The sequence below is a fragment of the Trachypithecus francoisi genome, unplaced genomic scaffold, assembly GCF_009764315.1.
Source record: "Trachypithecus francoisi isolate TF-2019V2 unplaced genomic scaffold, Tfra_2.0 Lachesis_group11, whole genome shotgun sequence".
NCBI lineage: Eukaryota > Metazoa > Chordata > Mammalia > Primates > Cercopithecidae > Trachypithecus > Trachypithecus francoisi.
This window is the reverse complement of record NW_022681456.1, coordinates 73,096,963-73,109,166: the sequence shown is the minus strand read 5'-3', so window position 1 is coordinate 73,109,166 and position 12,204 is coordinate 73,096,963.

Sequence of the window (12,204 nt, the reverse complement as noted above, 5' to 3'; positions counted from 1 at the left end):
TTAGAAATTGGCCTACACACTAATCATGAACACTTAACCTATCAAGATCTTATTTAATTGGCATCTTTCATATCTTGTTGAATAATATGAAGATGTTAGAATACTTCGTTTACTCCATAAAGACTTTTGTGCCATTATTATTTTATTTTAAAATTCTTACTTTTAAATTTAAGTTTATTATTGTTTTACTGTATTATTAATTTTGCTTAGCCAAGCTTTGGTTAATTTTATTTAGGTATGCTTACTTACCACTTTCTGGCTCTTTATTCCTTCTGCATCTCGGGACTTACACATGAGATTATTTTCTTCTTGAATTACATGTCAATAATATCCATCAATGAGAATCTACTTGTGTAAGACCATCTTAGATTTTAGCGTCTGAAAATGACAGGGCATATTATTTTCCTTGAGAACACTGAAAACATCACATCATATAATTTGGCTTTCATGGTTTCCAATGAGGTGTCAGTTTTTGGTTTGCCACTGATTGAAAGTAATACTTTTTTTTTTTTTCCAGCTAATTCTAATATCACTGTTTTATTTAGTGTTTTGTGATTCCACTATGATATATTCATCTTTGGTTTTCCTTTTATTTATTCTGTTGGCATTTTGTAGTATTCTTTTTATTTTTAATCTGTGGAATCTAGGTGGCTATAATCAAGTAGCATCATAAAACACCAAATATGTAGGAATACATTTAACAAATGATGCACAAAACTTCTGAAAAACTAACTATATGGCAATACAGTATTCTAACATCTTCATTCAACAAGGTATGAAAGATACTAATTAAATGAGATTTTAATAGGTTAAACATTCATGAATAGTATATAAGTCAACTTCTAAAAGCAATATTAACATTAAAATGATCCAAATACATAGCAGTATATGCCATATATATAGAGTAGAAGACTCAGTATTACAAAGATGTTGTTAGTTTTTCTCAAATTGAACTATGTAATGAACATGTCCCCAAAGTCTTCAGGCTTTGTGATAAATGAAAAAATGTCAAACTGATTTAAATATTTCTATAGAATGCAATAGGACAAAAATATGTGTTAGGATTTAAATAAATATGCCAAAATTAGGACTTATGCTTCTACATTAAAGTTTACTATAAAGGTACAGTAATAAAGTCAAGATACTATTGGTCAAAAAGAAACAAATGGGCATAAAACCTAACAGAGAATACAAAAACTAACCCAGATATGGTCACTGAATTTATGAGTACAGTCCTATAGTAATCAGTGAAAAAGGTATGTTCTTTGAGTAAATGTTGTTGAATCAGGCTAAGACATTATCTTAGCCCATATGTGTTAGTACAATGAAATACCTGAAACTTGGTAACTTATAAAGAATAAATTTTTTTGTTTTTTACAATTTTGGAGGCTAAGAAGTCCAAGATAAAGGCACTAGTATTTGCCTTCTTGCTGCATCATCCCATGTTGGAAGATAGAAGGACAAGAGAGAGCAAGAGGAGGTTGTATTTGCCCTTTTGTAACTACATCAATCCTACCTGTGAGCTGAGAGCCCTGTGGCCCACTCTTAAGAGTCTAGGGCCGGGCGCGGTGGCTCAAGCCTGTAATCCCAGCACTTTGGGAGGCCGAGACGGGCGGATCACGAGGTCAGGAGATCGAGACCATCCTGGCTAACACGGTGAAACCCCGTCTCTACTAAAAAATACAAAAAACTAGCCGGGCGAGGTGGCGGGCGCCTGTAGTCCCAGCTACTCGGAGGCTGAGGCAGGAGAATGGCATAAACCCAGGAGGGAGAGTTTGCAGTGAGCTGAGAACTGGCCACTGCACTCCAGCCCGGGCGACAGAGCGAGACTCCGTCTCAAAAAAAAAAAAAAAAAAAAAAAAAAGTCTAACTTGTTAATACTGTAACAATTGCAATTGAATATCAATGTAAGTTTTTTAGGGGACAGACATTCAGACTGTAACAACAGTCAAAGTGGGGGAAAATAATCTTGACTCCTAACACATAAGAAATCCAGATGGGTCATAAATCTAAATAAGAAAGGTATAACAATATATCTTCTAAAAAGAACCAAAAAACAGAAGAGTATCTTTTTATTCTTAGGGAAGGCAAATATTTTTTAAACATCACCCCAAATGTACTAATCACAAAAGAACCTATTGATTAATTTGACTTTATTAAAATTAATAACTTCTGTTAATCAAAAGATCCATTAAGAGATGGTATTACAGAGAAAAAGTTATTTGTAATGCCTATCTATGACAAAGGAGTACTATGAAGAATATGTAAATAACTTCTATAGAGCAATAAGAAAGTGTCAGGGAACTCTATAAAAAGTGAGCAAATACTTGAACATTAATTATTTTAAGAGGATATTCTAAATTGATGAATGAGAACAATGTATATTATTCAGGTGATTTATAACCTAAAGATCCTGACTTGACCATTACACAGTCTATGCCTGTAATGAAATTGCACTTATACTCCATAAATTTACATAAATGTATAAGTATATAAAAAGGTATTCATAACCTTTTTATATACTTATATATAACAAACATTGATGAATTGTGAACCAATTTTATCTCTCGTATACTATTTGTAAAACTATAAACGAGTGAAATCACTTACTAAAACTTTTTGACAGTATCCACTAAGGCAGATGCCTTCCTTATGAATAAAATATTATATATATATATTTTATATATAGAGAGAGAGAGTCATGTATCACATAATGACATTTTGGTCAATGATGGACTGCATACATTACGGTCACCCCAAAAGGTTATAATATTAAATTTTTCCTGTTTCATTTCTATGTTTAAATCTATTCAGATACACAAATGCTTATTATTTGTTACCATTGCCTACAACTTACAGTACTCAGTACAATAATACACATAGAGGTTTGCAACCTAGGAACAATAGACTGTACCATATGGCTTAGGAGTATAGTAGGCTATGCTATCTAGGCTTGTGTAAGTCCAGTCTATGATCACTCAACGACAAAATCAGCTAATGACACATTTCCCAGAACATATCTTCATTGTTAAATGATGCATGACTTTATTTATATTTACAAATATGTATGAGTGCACTAAAAGAAATGAAATATATATAAGAATTTTCATAGCAACATCATTTATTAGTTCATTCTCAATGTTCATCAACTACAGAAGGGATACAGTGGTCCCAGCTTCTCCATGGAGGATATGTTTCAAGACCTCCAGTGAATGCCTGAAATCATGGATAGTATCAAACCCTATGTATACTAAGTTTTTTTTCTATATGGATTTTACCTATGATAAACTTTAGTTTTTAAAATAGGCACAATAAGAATTTAACAACAATAGTTAATAATTAAAATAGAAGTATTATTACAATATACTGTAATAAATATTATGTGAATGTCATCTCTATTTTTCTCTATTTAAATACTGTAATATTTTCAGACCATGATTGGCCACAGGTAACTGAGACTGCAGAACTCAAAACATCAGATAAAGTAGGTACTGCTACATATAAATTGTGGTTTGCTCATATATGAAATAGTATATAACAACAAGAAATAACAAATTACATTTACAGACAACAAGCATAAAATTCACACATAATATTAAAGAAAGGATCCATACTCAAATGTGTATCTCTTGTTAAAGCATTTTTGATGAAGTTAGAAAACAACTGTGGTGAAGTAAGCCAGGATGATGGTTATGTCTAGAGAGTGAAGTAACTGGGAAGGGGCATGAGTAGGCTCTGGGTGCTGATAACACTTGATATCTTGATCTGGGTATTAGTTGTGCTGATGTGTTTGAGTTGAGAACAGTCATTGAGCTCTACATTTATGAACTGTGTACTTTGCTGTTTGTAGATTGTAATTATTTTTAAAGGATTTTTAAAGTAAATTAAATGCATAGAAATTACAAATGCATTAAAAAATGAGTAAAACAAATCCTTGACTCAGTAAACATTGCATCAAAATATGGCAAAACATCAGATTCTGAGTTGTTGAAAAATCAGACATAAAACAATACTTGTTATGTCACACAGGAATTAGGAAGCCTTACACATTTGTGCCACTCAGCTACTTTGTTTACAAGATTTCTGACATGCCTACACATGTATGCTTTCGAGCATGCCTGAAGAAAATGCCTTTTCAGAAGCTAATTGTTAGTGCCATATCATGATGCAAAGATACCAATAAAGTATCAAATCTGTGTTCTAAAAATTACTGCAAAATAAAAAGGTTATTTAACTAAAAGTTATTTTTCATCTTCATTTTCTATAATTCATTTATTGTGAAGTATTTGTTAAGAGGAAACTCTACTTATTTTCTTGATTAAATACAAACAGGTGTGCACAATTTCACACCTTTGTAATAATGGTTGTGATTCCAGTAGAAAAAATATCAAGACTAAGACAGGAATATGTAATGTTAGCATGCATTTTCTTCTCCATTAAAGAACATGCTGAACTTGTTTATTTTCAAAACAGTTACTGATCACGGGGTTACAGTATTTGAAATGGACACATCATTAGAACGTGTTCCATGTTCTTTTTCCTGAAAAGATCAATAGTGAAAGGAAAAATCTCAGAAATGGGAGTCAAGGTGTCTCCTTGCCTGATTATGGTTTCTAACTATATGAGTTCTGAATGTCATTTGTAATTTTAAAAAGTATAAGAATATAATTTTTCAAAATATTAATATTTGTTCTTGTAATAAGCATTTCCATTTTAAAGAATTTCAAGTTTATTAAAGTGAAAATCTTAGAAGTTTAAAAATAGCAGCATAAGAATAAATATCATGTAATTTGATAATATGCAGGAAAAATATTAAGGTACTCCATGAATGAGAATAAAGGACATATAAATAATGAATTTTTAAAATTATCTTTAATACATATTATTAAAATGAATTTAATTTAAAAGAATGTCTAACAGATACAAGTATAATGAAAATGGAAACCAGAAACAGCAGGGGTTGCAATCCTAGTCTCTGATAAAACAGACTTTAAACCAACAATGATCAAAGAAGAATAATTATGTTTATAGAATATGGCTAGTGCCTTCCTGAATAAGATATTTATTTACTTTATCTTTTGTTAGTTTCATGGAATTGCAGCTAAAGAATGCTAAGAAAATTATATTTCTGCTCAGTTCTGAGATTACAAAGAAATTATTTCAATTACATTCTACAAAATAGAACCTCTGAGGTTAATGTAGGACCACAACACTGAATTTGTAAAAAGGCAAATCTGAACAAAATTGTAATCATTAAAGAAACATTTATTTATGGGTTATGTAGTTAATGTTTTTTAAGATGGAGACAGTAGTGTTTGAGGTTAAAATAATTCACTGAATTATTGTAACTCCAATATGTATATAGAAGTGAAAGCTACAATTTTTTGGCATTTTATTGATTAAGTTGAATAGAAGAGCTGAAAAGAAATCCCATAATTATATGAGAAGTGTGATAAACTTCAAAGCTTAGAGGAAGGGACAGGGTTCTTTCAGGCAATTTTTATGTGTTTGGCAGCTTTCATTTAAACTTTTCCTTTCCTTTTTCATTTTGATATCTTGCAAAGAAATCTACATGACCACAATATTTTGAGTGGTTGTAATTTTTGTGGAAAAAAGAGAAAAAAAATGAACTTAATCTAACAAATGATGCAGCTAAAAAACATCTAAATGATACTATGGCATGTCAAGTGAATAAAGAATTTTTGATAATTTGAATGCAGAAAAGCAGTCATAAAACTAATTCAATATACAACTGTAGACATGCTAATATTTCAAAAAACATATATACCTTTGGGACCATATCATATTCTTGGGGCAGGTAGTGATTAAATATCAGTGAAGCATCCACTGTCACATCAATATGGTAAATTTGAAAGTATTGATTTTGGGACTTTAGTTGTCTTCAATATATATCATTAAAATAAGTTGAATTTTGAAAGAATGTCTAACAGATATAAATGGTTGCATACCATTAAATAATTACATCTTTAGAATATGATTTGTAGAATTTGTCGTTACAGATAGCCTGCTACCAGACGACATTCCAATTTCTCCACTTCCAATAACAGCGGAATTGTGATGAAGCTTCATGAAAATAGAAGGTATTTTCCATGGCGATACAAATATTAATAGTATTACATTTTTTGAAAGATCTGTGTCTACCCTGCCCTGAAAATTTCTCAGTAAGCATTTAACATATGCTACAGCCCAGAATGCTAGACTTGCTCGCGTGCTCTGTCTGTCTCTTATTCTTTTCTGACTCCCTTCTTTTTCTTCATCTTGCTGTTCATTCTCTCAATTCAATGTTTTGGTTAATGGGTTATTGCTGTCTCTGTTTCTTTGCTTCCTTCAAGTTCAAGTCATTGGTGGGAGTAAGGATATCTAATTTTCCACACATGCACCCTTTACAAAGAGGCGTACCATGGGCGTTTACACCACGGTGTTTTCTCAGTAAGAAGGTAGCTGTATTCAGTTTTTTTAAAGAACATATTTCCACACTAATTTACTGCTTGGTAGTTCATAAATTTCACGAATTAGTTTAGAAGATTTAATACTTTTATATATAAACATATGTTAGTTAATAACTAATCAAGGAAAATATGGGAGCAAATCTTAGCAATGCAAGTTAACTAAATAGTTACGAGCAGTTTCTGGATCAACAAAATCTTTTACGAATCTGATAAAATCTATGGACATCCAATAAGGACTCCACAATGCAAACCTTTGGTCTAGATCAATGTCAGGTGTCTTCAAACTCTGTTGTTCTAAGTTTATGAGTTACATAAACTTCACACTGGTTAAATTATTTTTATTCTTATAGTGGCAAACCATAATACCATTATAGTAAAAATGAAAATAAAATCCAAATTAAAAAGTAGCCTCAAATTACTAAGCAATTCTTTTTTCATATTAATAGACTTTTTTTTTTTTTAGATCAGTTCAATACTCACACAAAAACCGGGCAGATAATTCCTGTCCCACTACAGTTTCACGTACTAATATCATCTTACTTTGGTATGGCACATTTGTTATAATTAATGACCCAATATTGATACATCGTTTTTAACCACAGTCCATAGTTTACTTAGATTTCCTTATTCAGTTTCTGGATCCTATCTAGAATATGCTACCACATTTAGTCATTACCTCTTCTTTGGCTCATTATGGCCATTATAATTTCTCATACTCTTACACATTTTTGTTGACCTTGAGAGTTTTGAGTAATGCTGGATCATATTTTTTGTACAAGTCCTTCTATTAGAATTTGTCTGATGCTTTTCTCATTATTAGACTGGGAATATGGGCTTAGGGAAGGTAGATAACAGAGGTAAAATGCCAATTTCATCGTGTCATATATAAGGTACATACTATTAATGTGATATATGACTGTTAATATTGACTCTGATATCTGGCTGCCATAGTGGTTGTCCAGTTTCTTCATGATAAAGTTATATTCTCTCTTGCCCTTTCCAGCTTGTACTCTTTGAAAGAAAGTCACTATTGCAACCTACATTTAAGGAGTGAGGGAGCTATACTCCCACCCAATTAAGATAGAATATCTACATAATTTATCTGAAATTCTTTTGTACTTGATATTTGTCTCTTCCTCTTGAGTAATTTATTCAATTATTTATTTATATTAGAATGAACCCATCATATTTATTTTATACTATGGGTTATAATCCAATACTACTATTGCATTCATTTTCTTGCTCAAATTATTCTAGTTTGGTCCATTGGTGGCTCTTTCACTTGGCTCCTGTATTACTTTGATATAACCCTGTCACCAAATTAACAAAAGTAATTTGTTAAATTACTTTTAATCAAACATACTTTCTGTGAGTGTAGAATCTGGGTCTTGTTCCTGTTTAAACACACATACACGTAAACACACAGAAAAGAGTGAGGGGAGAGAGAAAGTACACAGAGAGATTTTCATCATAATAGATAGTTTTTTTCCCTGGATAAAAATTGTATCAATTTTGACTTTAAAACTTTACTCAGATAGTCAGAAATACAAACAGTGTTCAAGTAAGGGATGTAAAATCAACTCAAGTTCTATTACTATAATACATGAGATAATTTTCAAATGGCTATAAATTTTGTACTTCTATGTGTGAATGAGTACTCACAGAGATGAGATGAAAAGAGAAATTACCAATTTTAATCTTGCAAATAATTTTATCATACATCATCTCTAAGCTTCAGAGTCAAAGAATTCAGTCACTCCTTGTGAACTTAAGGGTTTTGGTTCATTTTTTAAGTCTGATATAAGAGAAGAAGACATAATGTAGAAGCTTTACTCTACTTGTAAACAGGTCGCATCAGAATTGACTCACATAGAGTGTCTGTACTGTAATTAAATGCAATGGCTAGTTTCATTTCTCATTAAAGTATAGCAAAGGTAACATTGAGATAAATATTTTTACTCTTTTTTTGGTTACTTCTACTTCCTGGTCATTCCTATAAGATACTTAATTATTCTGGCAGTTTTAATGAAAGACTTAAAAATATAGCCTTTCAAATAATGAAGAAGAATGCAGATCATTTCATTAATATCCCTTGGCAGCAAATATCAAGTCAAATGCTCATATGGATATAAAATACTTTCACATTTTTCTGCATTATATACTTCTGAGCATCAGTTATTATCAATAAAATATTTGTGAAGTGTAACTGAGTACTCAATATGTCAGTGAAATAATGTCATATTGTTTCAAAGAAGCAGCAAACATGGGCTACTTTCCTGAAAGAAACAAATGCTCCTCAAATGTATTATAGAAACTTTACGTATTTTTTGGCTGTGTGTGTGTATCTATATCAATATGAAGAAAAGTCTCATTCTTGGAAAAAATAACAAATTAAACCATTGTTTAATGTTGTTTCATTCTGCTGTATTTCCACCCTTTCAAACCTACAATTATTCTTTATTTATTGCTCTGCTATCCAAGTGCTCAGAATATCCAGTAGTGATAAATTTCAAGAATTTTCTCTATTCCCCCCCAAATCATCATGTCCAGAGAAGTCCAATATTTTGGCCATATAGTATACTATTTAGGAGCCCAAAGTTTTAAGTCAGATAAGCCTGGCTCAAGAACTTACATTGTAATCTTTTCTACGTAATCTTATTTAACCTTTCAACACTCCAGTTTCTTTGCCTGTTAAACGGCCTCATTAGGAGTTTTATAAGGATTAAATGCAGTAATCTATGCAAAGCACATAGTGCAATGCCAGAAACCTTCATTGTAAAACTCTCTATGGGAAGTCAGCCATGTATAGAAAGTGAGTGATAGATGGTAGTTATTGTTCTTATCATCAGCATCATTATTATTGAAAACACTCTGGTCAGCTACTCACGGACAAATATAATATACAGTTCCTTGGGAAGAACATTTCTCAAATTTTGCTTCCAACTATATGATCACCTTATACTACAGAGAAAATAAAAGGTTCTTATTCAATTTTCTAGGCTGCTTTAGAAACCTAAAATCAGAGGCTGAAGTGAAGAAATGATGAATTGCCAAGTAAGACCCTCAAACTTTTAGAAGACTTTCAATACCTAACCTGAGTCACTGCAGTTTTAGAGGATTTTAGTACAGCTCAGCAGGTATAAATAGGTAGACAAAAGTAGACAAGGAAATCTCTACATAATTTTTATACATGTATTATCTCTGACAAACTCTACAAAGATGAGCATTCATGAAAGATGGTATTTCATGTGCTCATATATAAAATATTAACCTTCTGTCTGGAGCTTAATACCCAAACTGCAGAATCAATCAGAGGATGCCAGACTTATCAAGATACAAGAATATTAGTTAGGTAATATACTAGGATTGAAGTCCTAAAATTAAGAATAGCTTCATAAATAGAAAGAAGGGAAAATTGTAGGTTAAGTAATCAAACATTATTAGGGTATAGTTCCAGTTTAGAGGTAAATGAGAGCATATAATACATTCATGAGGCAACAGCAATAGCTGTTTAGAATTTGAAAATCTAGTTAGATTTCCCATGCCGATTTCACTTCCATTTATTAATATGTGTCTTCAGTATATATAAAAAAAAGTAATCAGCTTTTTAGAGACACATATAAAATTAAAATTAAAAATAAATTATTAAACTAAATACATATTTAGGAGGAAAGTGACATGAAGAAACTGAACTCGGGGGAGAATGTTGAAAGAGGAAAAGAGAAGATAAAGTATGGTAGCCAGGAGTCAATTTCAAAAGAACACCCAAATACTTTACTAAGTGAGTAGGTGTCTAGAGATTAGTATGTTAAGCCTGTCCTGAAACAGCTGACCACATAAGTAAGCATGAAATAGATAAGGTAATAGTGGACTGAAAGTCTAACCATCATGAAGGCAAAGATCAAAAGATTAGATTTCAAGAGAAACACAATTGGCAGCTGCTTCAGTATAATGACAAAGAAGGTCATGTTGCTCTGAAGGAAATAATTCCAGTTGCTTAGAGTTAAATAAATTGGATAGGAGAGAGGTTGAAAACAAGGCTCTACCTTGAAGGCTGTCTCATTAGCCCTGGCACAAGGTAAATAAATTCTAGATAAAGACTGTGGCAGTGTGAATAATGAGTGTACCTCAACGATGTCCCAAAGGGCAAAGTGACAGGATCATGATGGACTGAATGACAAAGTCAAAAGAGAAAGTGAGAAATCAAACATCATTTTACTCCTATGGCTCTCAGACCTGTTAACTTGCTGGTATTAGAAAGTTTCTCTAAAAAGTTTACTGAGCTAAAAGCTCTGCTTTTGTCCAGAGGGATGTCTATCATATCCTGGTAAACATGGAGTGCTAGAACATGAGAAGCAAAGTAACTTCAGGTAAAGTAACATTAGTAGACGAGCTTCTGGAAATGCTAATAAAAAAGCAGAAAAATGTAAACATGTAAAAAAAAAAAGACTTCTGTAAATTTTAGTAATCTAGGGATATTACGCACATGAACTCGTCTTCACTTTATGATAATTGAATTAACTCCTGGACTAATAGAATAGTCTTTCCCATGTGATGACAAGTTCAGTGCTTGGTACATAAAAGCTGCTCAAAAGTACTTGTTAATAAAGACCAGTATAACCTTTGTCTTTAATGTGAAATATTGAACAAATCATTGAGTAATTAGATTGAATAAGATGTGTAAGTTAAAGTGTGTGTGTGTGTGTGTTACTAAAAAGAAGAGAATGAAACAGAAAATTAACTTTTAAGATTGGGTACAATTATTCTCCTAATTATCAACTTGTAAGTGTTTCTTTGTTAGGCAAGTGTGACTATTGACTAAAATAGTTGTGTTTTTCCTTCTTATCCTAAAGTAAGTTAATTAAGTTAGGTGAACTAAAATTCAATGCTTTTTCAGAATCAATACTGTTTATCTAGAACATATTATACATTTATTTCACAGTTTGAAAAAAATAGTTTTCATTTTTTGTTTTTTTAATAGGAAAATGTAGGCATTCACGCTTTTAAAATATTGGGAGGATCAATTAACATCAAAAAGTACAATTTTGAGATGCTTGGATTGTGAGAGGCAAGACAGTTTATATTTTGTAGTAGTGTGCTTTCTTTAAGTATTTCTGATTTATCTTTCAGTGTACTTACTGTGTTCCAAAAGAGTGAAAGGGTGATAGGATAGTTATTTTGATCTCATTTGTAAAAGCCTCTGTCCCAAGGGAATTGAAAGAGGAGTTCCTGAGAATGTTCATTCCTTTCTATTATTAAAATTATTTTTGCAAATCAACATAGGGCCAATCCCTGCAAATACATTGTATTTGATGTGAAAATTAAAATACTATTCCACACTCTTTTGAAATGTTTTTATCAAAGTGTGACACAACTCTACTACACACAAAAAATGCATATCTTTGAAATTTTTACCAATATTTCCAGTAAAGGGGAAAAAATCTTCCATAATAATTAATTTTGTTATTGGTGTATTTACCAGTCACATGAAATAATGTTAGTATGTCAAAATCTAGATCTTACTCTCACAAAACTACTTCATATAGCCCAAGAAATAATCTGTTTTAAATAAAGCTAGTTACGGCAGAAAACCACCTGAAATTTGTGACTCAATTTAGGCAGGTGGAAAAAAAAATCAAAGATCTCAACATACCTGTCCCAGTGGCTTTCTAAAAAGAAGTTTATTCCCTAAAAACTAAATTTTCCACCAGACCACTTTGTTTCCACTGCTTCA